This window comes from Balaenoptera ricei, chromosome 6 (assembly GCF_028023285.1).
Source record: "Balaenoptera ricei isolate mBalRic1 chromosome 6, mBalRic1.hap2, whole genome shotgun sequence".
Taxonomy (NCBI): Eukaryota; Metazoa; Chordata; class Mammalia; order Artiodactyla; family Balaenopteridae; genus Balaenoptera; species Balaenoptera ricei.
Window position 1 is genome coordinate 21342821 of NC_082644.1, and position 26613 is coordinate 21369433.

Below are 26613 nucleotides of genomic sequence, written 5' to 3' on the forward strand. Positions count from 1 at the left end.
TGCAGTGTTAATAGCTGTGCTTTTCTTCCCTGTGTCCTCAGGTCCCTTCTTCCACCCGACAGATGTGTTCTCCAGAAGGATGGTTGTTATGGAAGGAATTTATCAAAAAGAAAGAGCCCCATGTACAACCTTTGGCCTCTAACAGGAAGCCCACTTTGAGACAATAGTACTAAAAGGCAAGCTTTCAATCTGCCAGAAAAGAGCATTTTGACATTAAAAAAACAATCATTTAAAAGGATTTGAAAACCCAAAGACTAGTGAGTAGGGCATTGCGCTGTCCGTGAATAATAGATTGAATAGGTAACAGGTGAATAACTGGCCTACCCAAGGCTGGGGTGAGGTGGGAGGATGGAGGGCTGCCCAGGGTTATGGTCACAGCATCAGAGAGAGGAGGCTGCTGGGCCCTGTGGGACGTGAAAGGACAGGGTTGCAAGTAGCCAAGGCGGGGCTGCCAGCCTTGAGGGAGAGGAGCCCATGCTTGCCGACCTCCATCTCATCCAGTGAGCCTGGAACACATATTCCATGAAGAGGAGTAACATTAGCAGCCTCCTGGCTGCTGACCAGCAGGGCACCCCTCAACTGCCTTCATGTTGGCTGTCCCACAGGAGTGACCCTCAGGTTTGCCTGAGGACCATCCTCAACTTTTCTCAATAACCCCATAAGGCCCAGACAATTCTGAGCCCCCCAGAACAATGGTGAGGCCCCAGGAACCTGGAGATCATAGCTATGCACAGAAAGATTAATTTTATGTGTCAATTTAACTGGGCAATGGGACACCCAGGTATCAGCTTAAACATGATCCTGGGTGTGTCTGTGAGGGTGTGTCTGGATGAGATTAGCATCCGGTTTGGTGGATTGAGGGAAGCAGATTGCCCTCCCCAATGTGGAGGGCCTCGTCCAATCAGTTGAAGGCCTGAATAGAACAAAAAAGCGGAGGAAGTGGGAATTTGCTCCCTGTGCCTGACTGTCGTGGAGCCATGATATGGTCTTCTCCTGCCCTTGGAATGGGACCATCGGTGCTCCTGGTTCTCAGACCTTCAGACTCAGCCTGCACTACACTATCAGCTCCCCTGGGTCTCCAGCTTGCAGACAGCAGAGAGTAGGACCTCTGAGCCTCCATTATCATATGGGCCAATTCTTCATAAGAAATCCCTTTATCTCTCTCTCTCTATCTCTGTATCCATCTCTTATTGGTTCTGTTTCTCTGGAGAACCCTGACTAATAGAGTCTCTACCACTTGTCTGCTGGTGGAAAAGAAGATCTGATTTAGTTGTCTCTCTGTTTGTTTTCTTTTTTAATTTAATTTTATGTATTTATTTTTTATATAGCAGGTTCTTATTGTTTCTCTGAATAGAACAATGATCAGTTCTCTCCTCCTCCCACCATTCCTCCATCCTTTTGCTCCCTTGGAGGGAAGGGGCAGAAAGGAGTTGAAGCAGAGGAATAATACCAAGCTCATTGTCATGGGTGGGTTGGTTAAATTCTTTATGGGTCAGGGTAGCCAAGCTTAAGCCTTCACTCTGGAGCCCCACCCAGCAGCTGCCAAAGGGGCTCTGAGATCCCTGTAGGAAAAGGGGGCCAGGAAGGTAAACCCGGAAGGCTGAACGGCAGGAGTGTTTGGTGTATGGCAATGATTGCTACTGGGGCTGAGATGGGGGCCCACACGTGCACATGGAGAAGAGGGCACAGGCCAGAGGGCCGACTGATGCAAGATGGGGATCTGGAGAGGTGAGTGGTAATTTAATAGAGTTCCCCCAACACAGACCCTGATTTGTGCAGAGGCAGTACATTGGGCGACACTCTCAGGGTCAGTCCCTGTGAGGAGCGAGGGGGTGGGACCTGACGGAGGGAGAATTTGAACTCTGGAAGCAGCCCCAAGGAAGGGTGTCACAGGGGCCCTTCAGAAATGGGGATGGGCTTCAGCGCTCCCCGAGCGAGCGCACTGGCGCAGCCCCAGGGCAGGGCTGTCTCTGGGCGAGAAAGCTCCTCCTGGCTGAGGCAGTCCTGGGGAGGTCTCAGCTAGAGGCCCGCAGGAGTGGGGGGGTCTATGTGGGGGTCTGTGTGGAGCCCACAGGGTCCAGCAGTGGAGGGAACAGCCAGAGTCCTTAATAGGCCAAGGCTGGAGGTCCACGAGCAGTAATTCTCATATAGTTCTGGAACCACCAGGGCAGAAAATTCCAGAAGTGCCAATCGGCAGTACATCATCTATGGATGTAAACCGGGATCTGGGCTTTCCAATAAAGACATGTGGTGTGAGAGTTTAATAACACAGTGACAGTTGCAACTCAGCAATAGAAAAAGCAACAGTTTGTGTAATATATCACGTATATTTCAGGTTTAGGACAACCATATGCAGAAAAACCAAAAAGGGCATGGATGTCTGCCCCAGTCAGGGTCCAGCGGAGCAGGCCCGGCAAATTTACACCCAGAACAGATCATTGCTAACACTCATCTCCTGAGTAAGATGAAACTATTGTCCGTGATAATCATGAAATGAAATATAGTTCACACATGAACCAAAATCTGAACTTAACAAACAAAAATACTGCAGTCACAGTTCCAACTTATATCACTGTTTGGAATTTTAAACACAAACAAACATGCCAACTGGTCACTTTGAGGAACGCGCTTCTGTTTCTTTATCTTTTTTCGGTCACTGAGCCACCCTGGTGAATTTCAGATCTACTGTTTTGATGCAGGAACACATAGCCCCCCAGAGCTGGGGACCTCAACTGTGCCTGAAGTGAGCTTGAATGGTCAGAGCCCTTGAGAACGTGCTTTCACAGCCAGTGTGTAGCTGTATCTGAGTGTCCAGGACCAAGAATCACCAGGGGTCCTCTGACTCACTACAGCACTTATTAAAAGGTTGGAAATGACCACCTGCTCATATGCAGCTGACGTCACATCACCGAGGCTCCAGGAACTGCAGCAGTGCTTCAAGACCTGCACCAACAGAGATTTTTTGGGGAAAGAGTATGTCATTACTGACACTGTTTAGAATTCCCAGTGCGTGGTGACAATAAAAAATTTTAGTACGTCGTTTTTAGATTCTCTGCAGTCAGTGACCGCCCACATTGTCTGCACCAGGGCAACAAGCCCCCACCCGACTCCCTGTCCTTGGTACGCTACTGGCATGATGCTTCTTCCCATGTAGAATGCCAGCATGGCCTGGCTCTTTCAGCAACTTTATAATAAGTTTTTGCCCCAAAGTTTCACTAAACTTGAACCTGGCATCTCCAAAACAGAACAACATGCCTTGGGAATGAAGGCTGAAATGATTCAGAATCATGATCTTTGTAAGCCAGAAAACTTCCTTCCCAGTGTCTAGCAGTGTGTGTGTGTGTGTGTGTATGTGAGAGAGAGAGGGAGAGAGGGGCATACGTGGGGTGGTGGTGCAAATGTATTTGAGGGTGTGAGTATGAGGGTGTATGTATGAATATGTGTTGAGGGTATGAGAGTGTGTGTGTGTGTGTGTGTGTGTGTGTGTGTGCGCGTGCGCATTTGCATGTTAGATGTCACTGGGGAACCAAGGCTGTGAGGACAGGGTCGGGAGGAGGAGCTGCCATAGGAAGCATGCATTCAATAAGCATCTCCGGACCTTGCTTCCTCTTCTACTAAATGGAGACCATAACCTGAAAGCCAGGAGGTATAAGAATGCAATGAGAAAATCCTCCTGAAGGAAAGAGCTCAGGAAAAGCAAGCCCTGTAACTCCAAGACTCAAAGCATCTCTACGCCGCTCTGCTAGGTCTCCACAAAAGCACAGAGACCAACTGGGGAACCCTCCTCATTGTCCCATGTCCAGGGTCTTTCCCCTGAGCACGCCCAGGATGTGCGGTTGTCATGGTGCTGCTGCATCAACCACGTTCCACACAGGGCTGGTGAAGTGACTCATGACACCGGTGGTTCACACAAGGAGAGCAAGGTTTCTCTGATCTTGGAGGGCTGAGAATTAGACAGGTACAAGCCTAATTTAACCATGAAATCAGTCCAGAAATCAGGTCATTACATTTCTATGGAATTTTCTACCTCTGGATTAGGAAGCTAACTCTATTATGATGTAACGATGTAAGGCATTTCTAGAAGGCAAAGATACAATAACTGCTGACATGAATTGAATGTTTGCTATGTGCCTTCTCAAGACCCCACCAAACTCTGTCTTAGTTCAGCTGCCCCTGTGAGCAGATGCTTAGACAGGGTCTGGAGAGCAGGCAGTTTATCTGGGAGGTGGTCTGGGAGGTTTCCTGAGGGAGAGGGAACATGATAGGGGCAGAAAGGAGGCCATCAGTTTTGCACCAATGAACAGACATTGCTTGGCAACTGGGCTCAGTACCCCCAGGGCTCTCTGAGTCACGGCCTAGACTGTGCCACCAAATTGGCCTATCATGGAATGGAGACACTGGGGACCATCTACTCATTCCTTTGCTTGTTGCCTGAGGTTAACTCCTTGGGAAGTTAAATAGCCAGCGCTCTGGTTGCCCTGCACAGGCCCTGAGCAAGCTCCTGGGGCACCAGGGAAGGCCCTCAGACACTGAGGCAGAGGAGGGTCCAAGTGGGGTGTTGTAGGATAAGAGGGCACCGTCTGTCTTGGTTGCAGTTAATTCCGGTGGACTATGGTAGATTAAACTTGACCATAAATTTTTGGCTACTTCTTCACTGATACATGGAATCTGGGTACTTAACTTCCTGAATTCCTTGACCCTTAGAATGTGATGGATTTTCTGGGACTTCAGAAGCTACATCTTGAGAAGGTTTACAACTCTCACCCAGGCCTCTTGGAACACCCACTCCTGGAGCTTTGAGTAGTACTGGATAAGTTTGAGTAACCTGGGTCTGCCATGCTGCAAGGAAGCCCAAGCTCATCACTTAGAAAGACTGTGTGAGGAAGGAGGGGGGGGGGGAGGGAGGGAGTTGCCCAGTCTGCATTCTCCCAGCTGAGACATTAAGGAGCAGAGATGAGCCAGTCCAGCTCTACTACGTCTACATTTCTGACCCAAAGAATTGAGAGAAATAATTATAACAAATTGCTGTTTCAACCACTACGTTTTGGAGTAATTTGTTGGTAGCCGTGGATAACTAGACATGGGCTGAGGGGATATGAAGGAGGAGATGAAGCAGTGTTTGCTATAGCTCAGAGGCTGGAAGGACAAACACAGACCCTCAAGCCCAATCCGTTTATTTTAGAGTTGAGGACGTGAAAGTCCACCGACATCAGCCTAGGGCTCTTTTGCTGCCCTGTGGCAGCTTCTGGGGCACTGGGCAGGAGGGTGACCCTGGGACCAGCACACCCAGAGTTTGCTTGGTCACCAGCTCAAGTAGGACGTACAGAAGGATCTGTGCTTGGGAGTGGGGGAACCCGAGGAAAACTGGAACCCCCAGATAGGATGGTAGAGGCCACTGGCACCACCCCTGTCCTAACTGGGGGGCAAGGGAAGGGCAGCAACGGGAGGGATTTGTGTCATCCAGTGGTTCTCTGGGTGTGGTCTCAACCACAGTACCTGCATCCCCGGGGAGCTAGCTAGAAACACACAATCTCAGGCCTCCCTCTAGACCAGCCAACTCAGGAACTCTGGGGTAGGGGCTTTCACAAGCTCCGCAGTGATCCCGGTGATCGCCAAACCCTGGGCAGCCTGGTGTCATGAAGGAGAACCACGTGAACAAGAACATGGCTCTGCAGACAGCCTGACCAGAGCTCCCTCACAGACGGGCCACAGAAGGACCCCAGGCCCTGAGTCTGGGCCACAGTGTTTATTTCTGAGGAAATAACTTCCCTCACACACTGGACCCCATGTGCCTCCCGTCCCTGCCCCTAGGAAATGGGGCCGGATGGACAGAACTGTCTAGCTCAGGTGTTCCTCCCCGTGGAGTCAGGGTCGTCCTAGGGCAAGTGGCTGGGGGCACTTCTGTGAGCTGGGTCTTCGTGCAGCAGGGTCTCCGAGGGGCACCTCAGGGAGGCCATGAGAAGAGGAGCCACCTGGGGGCCCTGCACCCTCACTCCGTGGGTCAGCTGCTTGCCTTGGTGATAATGCTCGGGGAACAAGGGTGGGAATGATTCTGCTCTAAGCAGACACAGCTTCAGTGTCCCCATCCCGACCACAACCCCCAAGTCACAGTGAAGGAACACACAGCACCAGCAGGGGCCCTTCCATGCTGGGGAGAGGCAGGAGGTCTGGGTCACCTCTGACTTGTGGGGCCTTGGCACTAGCTCTTTGTTTCCTTAGCCCTACATAAAGCCCTGTTGTCCTGGGTCCCTCCAGGGTGCCCTGCATGTCTAACACTCCCTAACAAACACCCCAGGAAGCCAGCCCGTCAGGAAGGACAGTGTAAATGCAGTGAGTTCTGCTTGGCTTGCTTCCAAGTCCAGCTCAGTGCATTAGCACAGACCCTGCAAAGAGGGTGCATCCCTCACCACTGATGCTGATGACATTTACATGGACACCGCCAGCTCCATCACTGGCAAGAACAGCACGTCTTGTTTTAGAGCTGAACAACATTCTAGTCAAATTAGACAGAAAGGGCATTAACCACTTCTCCTCCTGACTAACCCCTTCAAGGGCTAGAAGACAATAGAAAACTCTGAATAGTTCTGTGAGTAATATTAGCTGCTCCTGGAGATAAATCCTGAGGACCCTGAATTGAGTAGAGGTGAGATTTTCCCACAGATCTTACCTTAAGCTGATGTGGAGCTGAGTGGGCATCTGAAGGAAAGCACTGAGTGGGGTTCACCCCGTGTTTCTTCCACTGTGGGGTATGGAACCCACAAATCTCCCAGCTCAGGTCAAGGGTACTAGAGAAGTGAAAGTGAAGCTTACTATCAGCCAGGACTGAATTAAGTTCCTCCTTATAAGTAATATTTGGTCCATTTTAGGCTAATGCCTGAACACCACTTAACAACACGCATCTCCTAGAACCCATCTCTTTTGTCTTCTCTGCCTAACAATGTGGGTTTTAACTATAAAATCAATGGCCCAAGGAGAAGAAAGCCCATTTACTTTCCCCTGGTTAAGACCCACCTCACCATGTCTATTCTGCTTCGTGTTGCCGGGGCCCCCGGGGGTGGGTCTGTATCCCAGTGCTGCTCAAGCTAAAGCACCAGCAGCATCAACACCACCAGCAGCATCTAAGAACTTTCGAGAAATGAAAACTCTAGGGCCCTTCCAGACCTACTGACTCAGAAACTCTGGGGATCAGCCCAGGAATCTGTGCTCTCACAAGTTTTCCGGTGATTCTTAGGGTTGCTAGGGTGTGATAAGCACTGACCTACAGGGTTGCCCTACTTCTGCTCCAGAGCATTCCTGTCTCTGAGGTCTACAGGGGTCCCTCTCTTCCTACCCCTAGAATAAACCAATCACAGGACTCATCAGAAACCAAATCACGTGCGGGCCATAGTCTTATTATTTGTTTAAATAATGTAACCTGAAAGTTATTCTCTATGGTTATCAAAACAGTGCTGTTCTGCATTAAGCAGAGCGTTAAGGGTTGAAATGTGTCCCCGCCTCAAAATTCATAAGCTGAGCTCCTAACTCCCAGGACTTCAGAATGTAACAGTATTTGGAGATAGGTATTTAAAGAGGTCATTAAATGAAAATGAGGTCATTAGGATGGGCCCTAATCCAATATGACTGGTGTCCTTGTAAGAAGAGGAAATGTGGACCCAGAAACTAGCATGTGAAGATATAGGGAGAAGACAGCCATCTACAAGCCAGGGAGAGAGGCCTGGAACAGATTAATCCTTAGAAGGAACTAACACTGCCAACACTTCAATATCAGACTTCCAGCTTCCAGAACTGTGAGAGAATATATTCCTGTTGTTTAAACCACTCAGTCTGTGGTGCTTTGTCATGGCAGCCCTAGCAAACTGCTACATGGACCAAACATCTACTTGTCACTAAACAATGAAGTCCTATGTGCAAAATACCATACCAAGAGGTAGCTTCTGAGTTAAATAATATTTCAAGAAGAGAGAGCATGTTACTGATCACTTTGTAAGATGAGGACATCTGCTCATTGTAAGGAGACAGCAGGACTCCACAGCACAGATCCATTTATTTCCCAGCCCCTGAGCAACATGAGTCACTCCATGACAACTTTCACATAATTGCACCTGCTTTTGACAATGAGTTCAACTCTATAATTAAATAAATTAAAAAGGCAAGGCCACTGGATCAGATAGCTTATCCTTAAGTTCATGAATATATTTTGCATGAATGTTAAGGCTTGATAAAGGTAGTTCCATAGTGTTTAATCTAACTTTTTGTCAGAAGCCATGTCTACCACAACCAATTCACTGTGAAACACCAAGCACCCATTAGACCTTGTCTGTCCCAAGCTGCAGTTAAGATGAGAGCTGCTGGGGCCCGAAGGAAAGGGGGGTGGCAGAGAACAGCTGACTTCCTGTAAGCTTGGGTGACTTCTTGTCCCCTCAAGAGTTCCATTTCATCGAAATTGGCCCATTCTGGTGTTGTTGACTGGAGGGAGAGAATGTGTTTTTCCCATCGCACCCACACAGGCCAAACCGAGGAGTCTGAAAACTAACCCCCCATATGGGGGTGGGGGTCCTATGAATGACATTGCTATAAAGAAACATATCCATTGACCACCTGATACATGGAAGTGACAACTCATTGTGTGACCCTGAACCGCCCACCAATTTGTAGAACACTTAAGACCAGGAGCATCAGTGGTTCCCAGCTTTTGAAACACAAAGCTGATCTTCAAAAAAAAGAAAGTAATTTAAACCAAGTTACGTAACTGACATCTGATCTGAAAACACATGGAAACTTGGCAAAAATCAGAGCTAGCTGGCCTTGACCCTGCAGCCCTGGGCATCACCATGCAGATCAGAGTCCCGGGTGAGTTGTCCGGTAGCTGCCCACAGGTCATGGGACGCCATCACATGCACTTCTCCAGATGGCTCGTCAGTGCACAGTTCAGGCCATACACGGAGAACACAACAAATCGACTGTGTGGGCTGTAGAATGATGAACTGAAAGAGAAGCTCACTCTGAGGCGGGCATTAACTTTTACGTGACAGACGCTGTGAGTGGAGCGGTGGTCAGATGCCAGTTCAGCAAAATCACCCACACCTCTCATGTGAACGGCCTCACAGGACTCCTAAATGGTGCCCAGGCTTCATCTCTTGCTCTCCCACAGGCAGTTCCCCTCACGGCAGCTCACGGGTCTTTAACATAGACCCTGTCCTAGCACTTCCTCCCTTCAGGTGCCCCAGTGGCTCCCTGTCACACTGGAGAATAGAATCCACTCTCTGACCCTACCTGACCTCTCTGTTTTCCCAGCTCAGACGCTGCCTTCCTCCTTCAGCTTCTATGGCCTTGAGGTCTTTGCATGTCCACTCCTCTTCCCTGAAACATTTATTCATTCTTCCCCTGGATCTTCAAGTGGCTTCTTCCCTTCATTAGCTCTCATCTCATTGTCACCTCCTTTCCAACTCACCCAATGTGAAGTAGCCACCTAATAACTCTATCACTTCTTCCTGTACTTATCTTTTCATTTCTGATACTTTTCTTTGTCTTATTCATGAATTTACAGTTGGCCCTCCATATCCATGGATGCAGAACCTGTGGATACTATGCTGCGTTATATAATGGACTTGCGCATCCGTGGATTGTGGTATCTGTGGCGGTCCTGGACCTAATCCCCCAAGGAAACTGAAGGACAATGGTATTTGCCTCACTTTCCCGCCCCATCCCAGCATCCTCCATGCCTAAAACAGTGCCTGGAAAATAGTAGGTGACCAACACATATCAGTTAAGTGCATGAGTGTAGTGTGTGAACCCAGGGGGACTAAAGGGTGACTGGGATATTTAGAAGAAAAAAACGAGATCAAGGTTGACCCTGTGTCAAGGTGGAGAGTGGGGGCGGGGGGTGAGGGTGAATGCACTGTTTTTATCGATTTGCATCTTCTGCTTGGTCTCAATACTGATTGAAACTTGGGAAACACAGCTTGTATCTGTGCGCTATTCATGATTCACAGAGCATTCTGTTGAGCATGGCTTCATTCGCTCCTCACAACATTCTGTGAGATCGGGCAAGAACAGCAGTTAGCTACTATCACATAGCAAACCATCCCAAATTTTACTAGCCTCAAACAACAAGCATTTCTTTCACTCGTGATTCAGATAGTCAGCAGCTAAAGCTGGGAGCAGCTGGGCAGTTACGGTATTTGGGTTGCGCTCCCTCAGGTCATGCCCTGGAAAACTGTGGGTCAATAGGCAGCGAGTGCACTTGTGGGGTCCAGGGAGCTGTCACCTAGGCTGGCACGCCTTGGTTCTCAACTTACTGTTTTCTCCCAGCAGGCCAGCCCAGGCTTGTTCCCAGGCAAAGACAAAAGAGCAAGAGCCAGAGAAGTGCACCAGCCTCCAAGCAGCTCCCTGTCATGGCCCCTGCATTCTGTAAGCTGAAGCAAGTCCCAAGGCAACCCAGTTCAGGGCGTGGGGAATTAGATTCTACCTCTCAATGGCAGGGCTGAAAAGGCATACTGGACAGGATATAGATAAAAGGGAGCCAGGGGGAATAGGTGCCATTTTTGCCATCAATCACCATAGTCACATTTTACAGAAAATAAAAGCTCAGAGAAAATTCAGTGACTTGCCCAAGGTCAAGGGGCTCAGAGAGCTGAACATGGATTTTCTGCTCCCAAATTCACTACTCAGTTCTGGGTTCTAAGCACACCGGAAGTTCTCACAAATGCTCCTTCTCTTCCCTTTCTTTACCAAGCTGCTGATCACCAAGTATATTTCCTGTACCTCCTCACCCGGGCTTACTGCAGAGACTTTGGATCTGTTCACATGTGGATTGACCATAAGCCCGGAGGGACAGACAGTGTTTCTCGTTGAGCAAAAACACCCAGCTGTGATTAAATATTGATGCTACATGAGCAGTATTGTGCTTCTGGCCTGAACATAATTCTTCATCACAGATAGTACAGGCAGGCTTTTTACTCTACTTTGGTGACACGTGATTCACATCCTTGGTACATTAAGAACTGAGCTCCAGCTCTCAGAGACAGTGAAAGCTGCAAGGCCAGGTAGATTTGGACATAGTGGGTGACAAACAGGAAAGTCCACACTCTTCAGAGATCGTACAAATAGGAACAGAAAGAATGATGAGAGTCTGACTCACCCACTGCGTAACTCCATTAGAAATTTCCAGCGCAGTTACTTAGGCAGCAAATCAGACTCAAGAGACCAGATGCCTTATATGGTAAGAAAGAATTTTCAAGGCTGCCTTTCCCCTTCATTGGCCAACTCTGAAGAGGTTAAAATGTAATGCCTCTCGTTTACTAAAAATGGCAATTAATAATGTCATTAACAAGTGTTTAGATCAAATAGTAAGTTAAGATGAAAGGACAATTAAACACAATTTTACATAATTCTTTCTTCCATAGAAAATAGCATTATTGATTAAGTTAGATCAGGAGTTGGTAAACTACAGCCTGTGAGCCAAATCCAGCACTGCCTGTTACATTAATTAAGTTTTGTGGGCACACAACGCCATCCACTCATTTATAATATGTCAATGGCCGTTTTCATGTTACACAACAGGGTTGAATAGTTGGAATGCAGACCGTGCAGCCTTCAAAGACTAAATCATTTACTCCCTGGCCCTTCACAGAAAACATTTGCTGGGCCCTAATCTGTACCCTTGAATACCAGTCTCTGAAGAAAGTCCTGGGATGTGACAGACTGTGCTGTCCATGGGGCAAGTATGACTTGTTAACCTCTAGGTCACCAAGGCCGGGGGTAGTGCTCACTCCTTGGGCAAGTTGACTCAACTGAATAGCATAGCATGGAGGCAAAGCTGATTCCTGGGTTGGAAAGCATATACGTGGTGACCTTTCTTGGTCCAGTTAACTAGAGTCTCGAAGAACTAATTCAACCCAGATCTGCCCCAACTCCGCATAAAGCAAAGCCACAGCCTATGCCTCCATTTGTGCTAGGGCACCTCTGAATCAGAATTACTGCCTAAATCCCATGCTGCCCAGATGGAGACTCCATCATGCTTGGGGAGGGCCCAAACTAGCTAGAGGACCAAAGGATGAGCCAGTCAACCCTTCAAGAAGTTCAGCCAGCCCCCAAAACCACAGCCAGAAAGGACCAGACCTCAGCTTGGGCATGAACGGTTGCCTGAGTCCAAACATACACGTGCTGTTGGGTTTTCCAACAACTCCAATGGATGGTTGCATCTGAAAAGGCCAAGAACGACAAGGGGCCCCCTCAAGCTTGGTTTATTCCAGGGCTCACATCAATCTGAGTGGTTCTGGGCCTGCACTATTGGCAGCCCCACCTCATGGGACAGCCAATACTTTTGTTCAATATGAACCAATCCTATGACCCTCCAAAGCCTCTGGGTCTGCACACTGGGAGTAGGATTGACCTACCTGCCCAAGGAGGTTGGCAGTTCAGGCCCAGGACCCTGTAGACTGGCCTGATGGAACGTTCCAGGTGATGAAAGTAGGGAGGGGAGGGGAGATAAGGTTAAGAACGCTTTTCTTAGAAGTTGAGCAACTGTGCTGCCCCCTCTTCTTGCTTGGTGGCTGTCCTCACCCCTTTCCTTTTTTTGCCTTCCTTCCTCCATCTCTCCTCCCACCTTTCCCTCCCTTCCCTACATTAATGGCCCTACCCCTGGCCTGGACCATATTAATAGACCTGTGTGTCCACAAGCCTCTCTTTCCTCTCTTCTCCTCCCCATGCATTATGCAAACACACGCTTGCTGTGCCCTCCCAGCCCCCGACTTCCCAGAAGCCCATGGCATCTCTCTGGGGGATGCTGGTGGGTACATCCCAGTCCCAAAGGATGAGCCCACCAATCGTGGTGGTCCCACCCTGCTTCTGGCAGTTGGATCAGGCATGGACATTCCAGACCATTGTGACTGAAGAAACATGAGGAGGAGTCTTCTGGAGGTTTCTGGGGAAGGTTATCCTTGCTGTTGAGAAGAGACACTAAGAGGAAGACAGGAAGAAGCAGTGCCTCCCATTTCTCTGTCCACTGCTGTCACTGGGTGTGGGTAGAAGACAGAGCAGCCAGCTTGTGGGGAGGAAGATGTTGAGGGAGATGGAGAGAATCCATATTCTTAATGATGTTACAGGTAATGAATTTATCAACTCTGGAATCACCCTGACTACAGAATTTGCAATAGGTGAGAAAATACACTTCCTTTGTCATTTAAGCCATTTTGAGTTTATTTGCATGTTACTTGCAGCTAAAGTCACCTAAGCTTGAGCAAGCTTTGGAGTGCCTGCCACCTCATGAAATGCCCCTCTGTGGACCTGAGGCCTTCCCTCCACTAGGCATGGTCTCAACCCCATAGAGTCTCCTGGAGGGGCATTGAAACCACTCCCCAAAGCTAACACATTCCCTAAACCCATGCAAGGCATCACTGGATTTTTGAAGCCTTCACATTTACCTGCCTTGTCTTCTCCCCTTCTCCTGCCATGTCCAAAGATATTGCAAATGTTATTTAAAACAGAATCACCAAACTTCTGTATCTAGCAATGATGAGGTAGGTCATTTGAAATAAAACTCCTGTTGAGGTCAAGATAAGAGTCGAATACCGTATGAAAACTTAAGTTTGAGAGCATCAGAGAACTATCAATACATGTAAAGTTAAGAATTACTGAGCTGGGACTTCCCTGGTGGCACAGTGGTTGAGAATCTGCCTGCCAGTGCAGGGGACATGGGTTCGAGCCCTGGTCTGGGAAGATCCCACATGCCGCGGAGCAGCTGGGCCCGTGAACCACAATTACTGAGCCTGCGAGTCTGGGGCCTGTGCTCCGCAACAAGAGAGGCCCACGCACCGCGATGAAGAGTGGCCCCCACTTGCCGCAACTAGAGAAAGCCCTCGCACAGAAACGAAGACCCAACACAGCCATAAATAAATAAATAAATAAACCCAAAAGTTAAAAAAAAAAAAAAAGAATTACTGAGCTGGATCAAAGTGAGAGGTAAGCTCAGTTGGAGCTGCTTTTTTTTGGTGGGGGAGGGTTCCAGTTTCAGAGAGGGTGGTTGGGAGATAGGGTAGCAGCACATTTAACAGGCTCAAAGAGTAATAATTAAAGTTAAAGTATGAACAGACTATAAAGCCAAGGAAAAACTGGCCTGGGTGAAAGAGAATTCTTTTTACTAGCTGGTGCTGGGTCGGTTGGAGATGAACATAGAAACAGAAGAAAATCAGTGCTACCTCATACCGCACATACATTTGTAGCTTTAAATTTGAAAGGGAACACAATAAAGCTTTCAGAAAAAATTATAGACGATATTTTCTTCAACATGAGATAGAGAAAGAGTAATCAAGCAAGATGCAAAAAGCATTGTCCATAAAGGGAAAGATTTGATCGATTGCTCTACAATAATCCTAAGACCCTCTAGTATCAAAGACACCAGTAGGAAGGGAAAAGATAAACCATAAAGAGGAAGGAGACGTCTGCAGTGAATTGACCTTACAAAGGGCTCTTTCCCTGTGTATATAAGGGATTTCTACAAATTAATTACGAAAATGACAGAGAAATAGAAAATTGAGCAAGAGACTTTAAATGGATAAATCTATGAATAGGTACTTACATTTATTAATAATCAAGGAAAATTAAAATCACAATATAATGGCCCTATACACACCAGAATGGCCAAAATGGAAAAGCCGGATAGCACCAAGGCTTTGGTGTGAGGTGAAGGTCCAGAGCTCTCACACACTGCGGTAAGGGGTTTCCATCAGTACCACCACTTTGGAAGACAGCTTGGTATCATTTATTAAAGGCAAGGACACTAATAATACAGGACCCAGCAGACGTACACATGTATGTTCCCAACAGAATTACATAGACATGTGCACCAAGAGATTTATACAATAATACTTATTGCAGCAGTATTTGTTACAGCACCAACCTGAAAATAACCCAAATGTATATTAAGAATAAAAATATATTCATAAGGTGTTGTGCTAGACAGGAATGAAAAGGAAGGATCCACAGCTAAATACAGCACACCAGATACAAAATAATACTTCCTGCATGCTTTCATTAAGATAAAAATCAAAGGAAGGAAGCAAAGAAGTGATTTCCATCAAAGTCAGGATAATTGTTACCTTTAGGGACAGAGGCAAATGAAAGGTCCTCTGGGAGAGACAGTGTTATCCTTCTTCACCTGGGTACTTGTTATGCAGGTATTTACTTTGTGATAAATTATCTTGGTTCTGCATAATTTTCTGTTTGTGCTTTATATTTCACAATAAAAGGAAGATAAAAGGAAAATTTGCATCAACACTATTCAATGAAGCCGCAGGGATTAGGTTACCTGGCTTATTACTCTCCAGGACCGGCAGCAATGCTCAGTATTCACTCATAGACAAATAGTACAACGGGCTGTTGTGTTTTACCCTCTGGACACTGCCAGCCTCGTAACTGGTCACATCGCCTCATTTGGTTTTGGTGCAGGAAGCTTGGGACACCTGCTACCATTCAGGATGCAATTGCAAGCTTTTCTGTGAGCTGATCTTACTTAGGGCTTTATTATTTTTTCTACTAATCTTTCCATGCAACTTCCTCAATCATTCTTTTGATCCTTTCTTATTATGTGTATTTTGATATATAATTTTATCTTTTTTCATCTTATACTAGTTTTTACAAACGGTACTGTCTCAATTGTCCATTACTGTGCAACCAACAACACTAAAAGTTAATGAGTTAAAACAATGATGATTGATGATTCCTCATGACTCAGCTATCTGGGCTGGAACATCCAAGGTGGTTTCTTCAGTTGGCTGAGCATTCGTTACCTCCAACGTGGTTTTCCCAGCAGGGTAGCTGCATCTCTACATGGGATTCAGGGCTCTAAGAGACAGTGTTCCAAGAAGAGTCCAGCATGCAAGCTCTTACCAAGCCTCTTCATCATGTTTGCTGATGTCCCATTGGCCATAACAAGTCACATGGACAAGTTCACTGGGAGGGGACAACACAAGGGTGTGAATACCAGGTCTCATCCGGGGCCACTGACATATGAATACATGTACATCATGTTAATAAATACAAATGCATAGAAATAATCAAATACTTATATTCAGGAATACATACAGCAGTAAAAAGACTTTAAAAATATTTGTATATTTCTATGCACATTTTCCTTCTTTGATGATTTGACCCAATAGCTCACTAGGGACAAAAGCTACACTGGTTATACACTCTCCATTTGTAGCACAACCAATTAGAAAGCTTTCCAAGAGTAGGAGTGTTTATGAATACTGCAATGCTCATACACTTCAGAAGTGTGAGATTCAAGTGGGAGGTTTTGGGTGCCATGTATGAACGATTAAAGGACAGAGCCCCTTCGAAAAATGCACAGTGAGCTGAAAAATCAGGGGGCCTGTGCCTTGCCCAGGGTCTGGGGGCTCCTGCTGTCTCCCATGAATCCTGGCTCTGACTCGGCACCATTCCCAAACTTCTCAGTGTCCTCCCCAATCAACCTGTTCCACTCTTGGAAATCACTGCCTTGGTATTTGACAGTGGCAACCCCGAAAGTGTAGGGATTACTGAGGTCATTCACCTGAACAAGTAAGAACATGAGAAAGCCCAGTAATAAGGCATCATCATCTTCAGATAGGAGATAGTCTAGTCTGGGTGGAAAGTACCGGGGCTCTTCAAAACTTTGAATTGCCAATCCACGATCACCCAGGGGCTGCTTCCTGGAAAGCCTCCGGCAGCGTCCCTTCCCTCCCCTCCTTCCCTCCCCAGCAGTTCTGAATCCAGTGTCTGTGAACATGGGTGGCCGGCAGAGAGCTCCAGGCTGCATGATACTGACGCTGCTGAACAGCTCGGGCTGCTGAGTTATTCCTCTTGTTGGGGTTTTCGTGGAGCTGCCACCAGGCACTCACCATCAGCTCCAATCCTCTGCCTGCCTGCCTGCCTGCCTGAGGTGTATAGCATCTCTTCCCTGAGGTGGAGTAGTCCCCACCCAGGACACCGCCAAGCGCATCTTATTCTGTGCTCTGTATAAGCATATGCTTCATGAATGATGCAGGCAGAACTGTTTAAACAACAAATAAATGTGTTTTTAAAGTCCTTTCATTTGGCCAAAAGGAGGGGACCAACCATTTGTGAGGATTTACTATATGCCAGATGCTTTGTTTATTACCTGACTTAATCCTCACAATGTTTGAGAGAGATATCCTCGTGCCCATTTTCACAGACCTGCAAACTGAGGTGCAAGAAGGCTAAGTTACTCAGCCAAAGTCTCCTAGGAAGAAGGACTAAATCTGCCTCTCTTTGGAAGGGAGTCTAGTTCATTCTTTCCATTTACCATCCTCCCAGGCACTGTACCTAGCCCAGAATTCAGAAATGAGCCTGGGCTAGTGCCTAGATCAGTATCATCCCATAGAGATATAATGCGAGTCATAGGTGTGAGTTACATAAGACATTCTGAATTTTCTAGTAACCACATAGAAAAATTAAAACAAAGTAAAGTGGATTTTAATAATATATTTTATCTCAGTATAAAGAAATATTATTTCAACATGCAACCAATGTGAAAAATTACTAGTGTGATATTTCACTTTCTTTTTGTACCATACATAACCATCCCAACTCGTAGTAGCCACATTTCAAACATTATCAGCCCTGTGGGCTCCTGGTTACCTTACTGGGCAGTGCAGGTCTTGATGCTTTGAGATTTCATAGTTTCTCAAAAAGTAGTCAAACCAATGTTAATTATAAAGATGTATTTGTTCTCCAAAACACATGGGTGTGAGTGGGTACAGGAAGAAAAAAGTCAGATATGATTGAAATCAGTCAAAAGTAATGCACCACACCTCCTACAAGTTCACAAACCTGAAAGCCTCAGGTCCAGCCTGGGCTGCAGGCACAGTTGTCTCCAGCCACCAGGATTCCTTTGATGCAAAGACCCTAAAGTCCTCATAGCATTGGGAGAAACGTACTTGAAAACGTCTCCGAGAAATGTTCTGATCTGCCTAAAATATTTCTGCTGACCTGGAAATCTAAGAAAGAAAATTTTTTGCTATTTTTTTTGGTTTGTTTTGCTTTTTTTCTTTTAATGTTAGGGGCTGTTTTAGGATAGAAAATCCATCAGATATTTGATACAGATTACTAGTCCTTAGATAGAGACATAATCAGCGTCAATAAATAAGACCAATAAGACTAATGAAGGTCAACTTTGATTCTAACTGAAGACAAATAGTCTCAGTGACTATTGGGATGGATGTCCTTGCCGTGTTTGCTCAAAGGATTTTCTTCCACTATCTGTGACGCAAGAAGGCAGAAGAGAGTGAATGGAAACACTAAAGCACTGTTAGTCAAGAATTTTGCTGGTCTCCCAACAATGAAAAACAGAGTTGACGGGGGAAGCCCTCCTCCAATCTAATTAGAGAAGTCAAAGAGACAAAACTTAGACTTGACTAACAGGCAGCAAATACAAAAGTGGCTGCGGTGTCTTTAGAACCAGCCTGGAGATCACACAGCCTGGAGAACAATACACTGTCAGATGGTGCAGAAGGAGGGCTGCAAATCAAACATGTGTTACAATGATGGCTAGAAGTCAAGTCACATTTATCTATTGAGCACCTACTTACTATGTGCCAGGTTTTGTGTGCTGTAGATACAATGATGATGCCCTTAAAGAATTTAAAATAAACTTAAGAGTGCAGCAGTCCTAAGTATTTAAAATATTGACAAATACCGAACGTCTGTTTAATTGTCTCTCAGGATTAATTATAACCATTTTTTACATTATTCTAATTATAAGTGGTAGTTTTCTAGAAAAAAAGTTCCATTTGGCTTTATTCACCTAGGTTTATCATTTCTTGATTACCTTTTCCCATTGGAGATATATATATAACCTTAGCAGGTACAGTAGTTCTCCTAGAAGGAGCTATTTCAATGAAGGAATGATGTCTAGGAGGAAACATTAAATGTCTTATGATGTATTTGCAAATCCATTCCTCTGGAGAAATAGTGCTTTTAACCAAAACGTATCAGAAAACATATTTAGTCTCTATCTTCAAGTTATTTTTGAAGTACCAGGATGGACATGGCAATCTAATAAGGGAGAGCAGATACGCTAAAATAAGTTATTCTAAATTTAGCCAGAACTTCACAAGATCTGGTTGTAACATAATGGCACAAAATCTTTGTTTCTCTATTTCCTTCTGAGAGATCCAACAGCAATAAGGAATATGGGAAACAAACTACCTCTCTGATGAGCCTAGACATATTCAAAGCTCCAAATTATAAGATAAAAAGAAGGGCTGTCCAGAGCAGTTGTCAAACAGAGTGTTGGAGACATGAGAGGGAGGACATCAGAAAATCTGGTGGAGAAGTCTTCTCAAAGTAAGTGATGTATTGAAATGCCATCCACCAATCCCTTGTTTGCAGTAATGGGAATAAAAAAGCAGATGTGTTGTGCTATACCACTCTTTGTGCAAGTACTTAAGAAGCTGGAAAGGCAGAGAAGAAAGCCATATTTGCAGGAGCAGTTTGTTGATGAGGAGGGCTGGAAAATAGAGATTCTGAGCTGTAAGCTGAAATCTCTGCTGGAGGGGAAAACAAAGGCTAAAATGACTCCATGACACATATAACCCTGCATTATAAAAGAAAGTTCTGCTAACTTCAGCCCATGCCCCTTCCCCTAGGAACTATTTTCCAATGACTTGTCCAGGAAGAGCTCATCTCTTTTAAAGATATATAATGACCCTGCTCGCTGCAACTAGAAGAAAGCCTGTGCGCAGCAACGAAGACCCAATGTAGCCAAAAATGTAAAAAAAAAAAATTTTTTTTAAGTTAAAAAGTAAAAAGATATATAATGAAATGAGTCAGGTAGAGGGTCTAATCAAATAAACCGCACGAAACAAAAGGAAGAACAAAACAAGAAAGTCAAATTTCAGACAAAGAACATTCCTGTAAAAAATATTGTTACAGATCAGATGAATTGTGAATAAACATATTGCCATTAAATCAACAAAGTAATAAAGAAATTGCCCTTATAAAGCAAATGTGGAAGGAAAGATACAAGATTTCCAGTTATGACATGGGAAGACGACAGAAAGAGTTGAAATACAAGCCAACAGAGCTCAGGAAAGAAGTGTTCTTCCAGGAATGAAGGCCACTTTGGAAGCAGTACAAAGGAATATAAATGCTGCAGAAAAAAAACTAAAAACACTGAAATGGAAATGAACTTAGAATTAAGGGATTTGAAAAAAAGTAATAAATACGTAATAGGCAATAGACAGCCAACATATACATAACTGTCACCAGGTAGGTAAATAATAAAACAGAGCAAATATTTTTAAATATAATGCAAGAGAACTTTCCTGAAATCAAAAAAGACATACACTTTCTTATTGAAAGGGCACATTGTTTCTTAGGAAAAGTGGGCAAAGGAAAATCAACACTGAGACATCCTGAAAAATGATCATGTTTTTGAATTACAGGAGTGTAGGCCGGTCTCTGACATTTCCATAGCAGCAGTTGATACTAGAAGACAGTAAAACAAAGCCTAAAAAGCCCTCAAGAAGAGAAAAAGTGACCAAAAATATCTGAACCCAACCAGATGGTTGTTTAAGAAGCAAGAAGGAAAAACATTTTTCAAATATGCAATAATTAGAGAAACTGCTGCAGGAGACACTTGAGACAAAGACTAGATGAATGAGAAGTCATGGCAGAAGAAGACGGGCTGTGAGCATTGCTTGTTTCACTTTTGGACTAAGACTAAAGCAAAACTAAGATTGTGAATACATAACAGAATGCAACAGAAAGATTGTGAATACATAACAGAATGCAACAGAAGTGTTATAATGTGATACAGGTTTATAGAACAATGATTGAGAGAGGAAGGTAGATGTAATTTGATAGCTATTATAAGCATGCTTTGAGAACCAGAGGTCAAGAGAGATAGATAAAACTGATGAATGAGTTAAGAGAAATATGCTCTTTTAGATACAAAGGGAAACATTAAGAAAAATAAATAAGATTTAAGTGGCTTGTTGGCAGGGGGAGAAAGGGAAGGAAATACACAAAGAAATTTGTCTTTGTTTATGGTAAGGAGTCAATGGATTTTATCCAAAGAAATAGAGGATTAAGTGCATTGTGTTTAATTATAATTGAAAAGTTAACCATTTTAACAAATTATCAAAAGAAACATCAAACTAAACACAAAGATTTAAGAGCTATTTCAAAAAGAATGCATAGCATAAAACAGAAGTAAGACTGTATCAAACAAATACATATAAAAGCATTAAATGTTTAAAGAGACTCAATAGTGGATTGCAAAGCAAAATCAATATGCTTTATATTAGAAACATACATAAGTGAATCAAAATGTTTGAAGGTAAAAGAATGAGTGGAGGCATAGCAGGCAAATACAAAGAATAAAGAACGCAGGACCCCAGTCTAACGTGGGGTAGATTCAAGGAAAACGGCATCAAGAAAGATGAAGGGGGATGCTTTCCAATGACAAAGGCACAATCCATAATGAAGACACAAGAGTCCACATTCATAACAGTTATGAATATCCTTCCACCAATGAAACTGCATCAACATTCATACAAGGTAAAACACAGCTCTATAAGGAAAGCTACACAGAAGACATATTAATAGAGATCTCAACCACTTTCAGTCCATAAGAGAGTGGACAAAAATAATTTATAGAAGACCCATATAACTTGGTCACTTTTTTCAAGTGCCAATGATACATAAAAATTGACCATTTAGTAAGACATACAGAAAACCTCAATATACACCAGAAATTAAACATAACCACAAACATCATTCTCTGATCAAACTGCAGTAAAACAAAAAATAAATAACAAAAATAAGAAACAAACAAAATAGCCATAAACAAACAAACAGCCCCTATGATCTGGAATTTTTAATCCATCTCTTAACCAATTCATAACTCAAAAAGGAAATTAAAACCAAACAACAGAATATCTGGACAGTGACAGTAATAAAAGCTTGACCTACCAGAACCTATGAGTTACACCTAAAGATGTGCTCAGAAGAATTTTTATAGCTTTGAATAACGTATTGTATTCATTCATTTGGATCAATCATCAAAGACATTGAGTATATACTCTTATGTCAGGCATTATTCTAACAGTACATAGAACAGTTGAAAACCTCTGTACTTGTGATGTGTACTTTCTAGTGAGGACAGACAACAACAAAGAAATAAATATGCATTTACACAGAAGGTCATATGATGATAAATGTTAGAGAATAAAATTAGGAAATGTTGGGAAAAGGGAATTAAAAAGTGCTGAGAGTAGAGGAAAAATAGGTTGAAATTTGAATAGGGTGGTCAGGAGGGCCTAGTTGAGAAGGTGGCATTTGAGTAAAGAGAGAGGTGAGCAATGTGTCTCTCTGGGGGAGAAAGAGTTCCCTTGTAGAAGGAACAGAATGTTCAAAGGTCCTGAGGCAGGAATAAGGGGGTCAAGATGCCTAGGAACTACTCGCTTCTAAATGAGAACGCTATATTCCTCTCTTCTCCAAATGTTATGAGAGTACCTCTTACTGGTGAAATTTAACCAGAACCTGTTGGCAGGGATTTTGGAAACTCCCTGGGCATCCATCTCCTGTAGGATAGGGGAAAGCATAGGCAATATCCAGCTCAGGGCTATAGCTGGAGATGAATACGAAGCCAAAAGATTTTTGTTGTTGTTATTATCTTTCTTTTAAATGACACTACAGTGCATTGTTATACTGATGGTAATGGTCCATCAGTATGGGAAGTATTTAGTATGCAAGAGAGAAGGGGCGAGAATTTCTGGAGCAATGTGCTAGGGGCATAGGATCTTGTGAACAAGTGAAGAAGCTTTTCTAGATGAGAGAATTGACAGATCACAGTGGCAGGAGGGAGAATAGAACATATTGTCAGATGTGTCAGTATGTCGGTTTATGTGGTGGTAGGAATCTGTTGTCATTGCTCCTTTTTTTCTTTCCAGTGAAATAGGAAGCAAGGTGATCAGCTGAGAAGAGGATGGAGAAGAAGTTTGTGAGTTTTGAGGAAATAAGTATTGAAATGAAATTTAGTCTCACGTCTCAGGACATGAGACTAAATGGACCAGGAAATGTAAAGTGACAGCTGGAAACTTGTAGGGCCCATTCGATGTTATGAAATTAAAGGGAGGCCAGTCAGCATATTGGAGGGTATTTTTCCAGCCACCAGCAGCTGCATAGGTGCAGGTGCATAGGAGATGGAAATTCACTGGTAAACTTCAAAACATCTAACAATCAGTGTGGTGCAAGCATTGACCAGCTAGGATGCACCAGGGCCACCCTAGTGAGAACCAGCCAAAATGCCAGTCCTGGGAAAATTGAGTTTATCCAGTTCGGGACGTTTTCCTAAAGGATATGACAAAGCAGGAGAGGAATATGTGAGTTAAGGATGTATGTAAGGGCGGTGTGACAATGATGATAGGTTATTTAACTGAAGTAAGGAGAGGCAGTGAATGGGAGTCCCAGGGCGGCTGAAGAATTAATTATAGCAGCAAACAGATAGGAGAAAGTGAGCTGGGAGACAAGAGGAGGGGACCAGGAGAGCAGGATGCCTGAAAAGGCGATTGTGGCAGAATTGGAACGGCAGTCACTAGTAATGACATAAGTAATGGTAATTACCGTGTGACCCTGGAAGAATGTGGCTGAAGCAGATGCAGAACAAGAGCCTTGGAGGGAAGGGGGGACAGTGTGTTAAAGGATCTTCTATATGGCCATTGAAATTGGCAAACAGTCTGATAGGAGTGGTGTTGGAAAGAATGACCGGAAGCCAAGAGAGAAGTCTTTGACAATCCGACAGAGAGAAATACAGGAGGGGTGGTGTGGGGATGACTGCCGAAGAGATAACTTGGTCGGATCTGATGTCGAATGATCAGATCTGCTGGGGGAGGGGCAGTTAGGGAGGAAGATGGAAGAATGTCCTGGAAGCAAGAGTGGGGCACACAAACTTGGATTCTATCACCGTTTTAGCTAGGTCTACCCAGAACAACTCTGATAAGTAAATATCCTTAAGTTTTAGCAGGTACACAATAATTTTTGTTATGCTAATCCTATGACATCTTTGTGGGTAAATGGGATGCTAAAATGGAACCATCTTGGTCCCAGTCTTGCCTCATTCCAAAGGGATGGCACTGACGGCGGATCCCAATGTTATATCAGAGCAGGCAGGATCACCTAGGGTGAAAGTCTGTAGAAAATTACCCTAGGGACAGCTCTTCTTCGAAGGGCAGCACTGCAATTTACTCAAAGATCATGTCCAGGGTGTGGGTGGCAGAGGTTGCCTATTTTTGATCATTGGCTCCTTTTTTACCAAAGGCAGATATTGGGGAGAGTATGAAACATGAAATCCAAAATGTCCCATCTTCCTTGATGTGTCAGAGATTTTTAAATCAGCAGAGGTGACTAAAACATCGTGCTGGTACCAGGATGAACTATTCATTCATCTGAAATGTATTTACAGAATCCTTACTCTGGCCTTAGGGGCTATGTTTACATAGTTTAAATAAGAAAACATGCCTGACTTTCTGGGGTTTCTGTTATAATGAGGGGGAAGGACAACAAATAATCAGTCACACAACTTCAGGTGACGATAAAAGGGATGAAGGAAGTGGCACAGTTGGGAGGAGAGTGACAGCATAGAGAGGACACCATAAGCTGAAGATGGGATGGCTGCAGAAGGTGCTCTTGGCAAAGATCTTGGGGCAGGAGGTCCAGACAGGATGTGAGGAACCTGGGCGGAGGTTTAGCAGGTGCCCCTGAACCAGCCAAATGGCTGGTGTGGCAGGAGCTATATGCAGGAAGGGAGGCTGCGTGGAGAGGCGGTCATGGGGCACCTATGTCACAATGAAGAATTTGGATTTTTTTAAAAAAATTTTTATACAAATTTTAAAGGTTAATTTTCATTTACTGTTATTACAAAATATTAGCTAAATTCCCCATGTTATATAATACATCCTTGAGCCTATCTTACACTCACAATGGCCAAGGACATCCTTTAACATTCAGGTGAAAACTGGGAATTGTATAAGGTTGTAGCTCCACAGACTAGCCTGTATTTTTGACTAGCATTTTGGTGACTCTGGGCCAAGCAAGCACTGTTCTGCCCTCGGAATGTTGTCTTAATTAATGTGGGCAACCTGCCTCCCCATCCTACAGATGAGGAAACTGAGACATGGAGAAGGTATGTAACTTGCCTTGACTTATCTGGCTGGTCAGAGGGGCTGGGGGGCTGGAACAGTCTGGGCAGCCTGTCTCTATGCTCTGTACAGAGCCCCTGCCATCACACCATGAACCGACGTGCCTCGTGAGAGAGCCTTCAGACCCCAGGTGGGGAGACGTGACCTGCTACTTCCACCCTGAAATACAACGAAATGCCTACACCAGCAGTGCAACAAGTCTGTCCAATGCACACACAAACAATTCAGAGGGTGTAAGTCATGGGTTCCATCATACTCCATTGCATCTATGGAAGGTGGGGCTGGGCCACAAACACAGCCAAGTTTTCAGCCCAAAAAGAGATTGTGTGACACCCCAGTATCTTGACCTGGTTGGAATTTTTATCCCTCCAACTGGAAGAGTGAGGATAAAGTACAGAGACTCCAAGATGAGATATGTGTTTGCAGAGTCAGCAGTTATCTCTCAGACCCGGAGTGGTCTCCTCTCCTTCTGGCTTTCAGCTAACCCCCGTGGGCCGTTTCCAGCACTCACTCAGACAGGGATGGCTCCAGGCGCAGGACTCCCCAAACACCTGTTAGCAGCCAGAGGGTGGCCAGAAAGTGGCAGTGGCCTGAGAGTGGCTTGAAGGACAAGGAAGCAAGCAACGCACACACCAGCCTGGGAGAAGGTGAGCACAGTGAGAAAGGGTGGGTGGAGAGGGTCAGTGCCTGCGAAATTCTTAAGTGGCACAGAGAATCCTATAGACCTGGCCACAGGTTAACAATGATGCTCGCGTGTCACCTGAATGAGAGCTCGGCGTGTGGAAGGTTCCTCCCCTCTAGAGCCACACAGCCCGTGCACTGCAAGCATGGATGAGGTTGAAATGGAACATCCTCTTATCCATTTCATAATACGGGTTTCTTAAAAAATGCAGACCGTCAGTCCTGTTGGGGAATGGGTGAACAGTCCTGGAGTTGGGATGGACCCTCAGGTCAGTAAGACCCTGTTCTCCCTAGGGAATAAGTTTCACAGGAACACATTCAAACATGTACCCTATATAAAAATTAGATATAACAAGGAAAATAAAATTATATATATATATATACTTTTTGGTGAAATTTGCTGAAACAGATCTATTCCTTATATTAAAGCAGGATTTTCCAAAGTGATTCAAAGTGTGACGTAGACAAATATTGTAACCTAAAAGCTGTGTATTTATTTTGGAGCATATTATTAAAAGAAACACAGCTAGATACATCAGTTCTATGGCTTTAGTAGTGATGGAAAGTTTTCTTTATAAGTTCATATAGAAAGAGTCATTTTCAGGTAAAATGTGAGATGATGACCAAGTTGTGCTGCCATGGCAAATGGTGGGAACCTGGAAAACAGTGCGTGGAGATGAAACGCATCTCAGGACCCCAAGGCAGAGCCTGCCTACCGTGGCTCAAG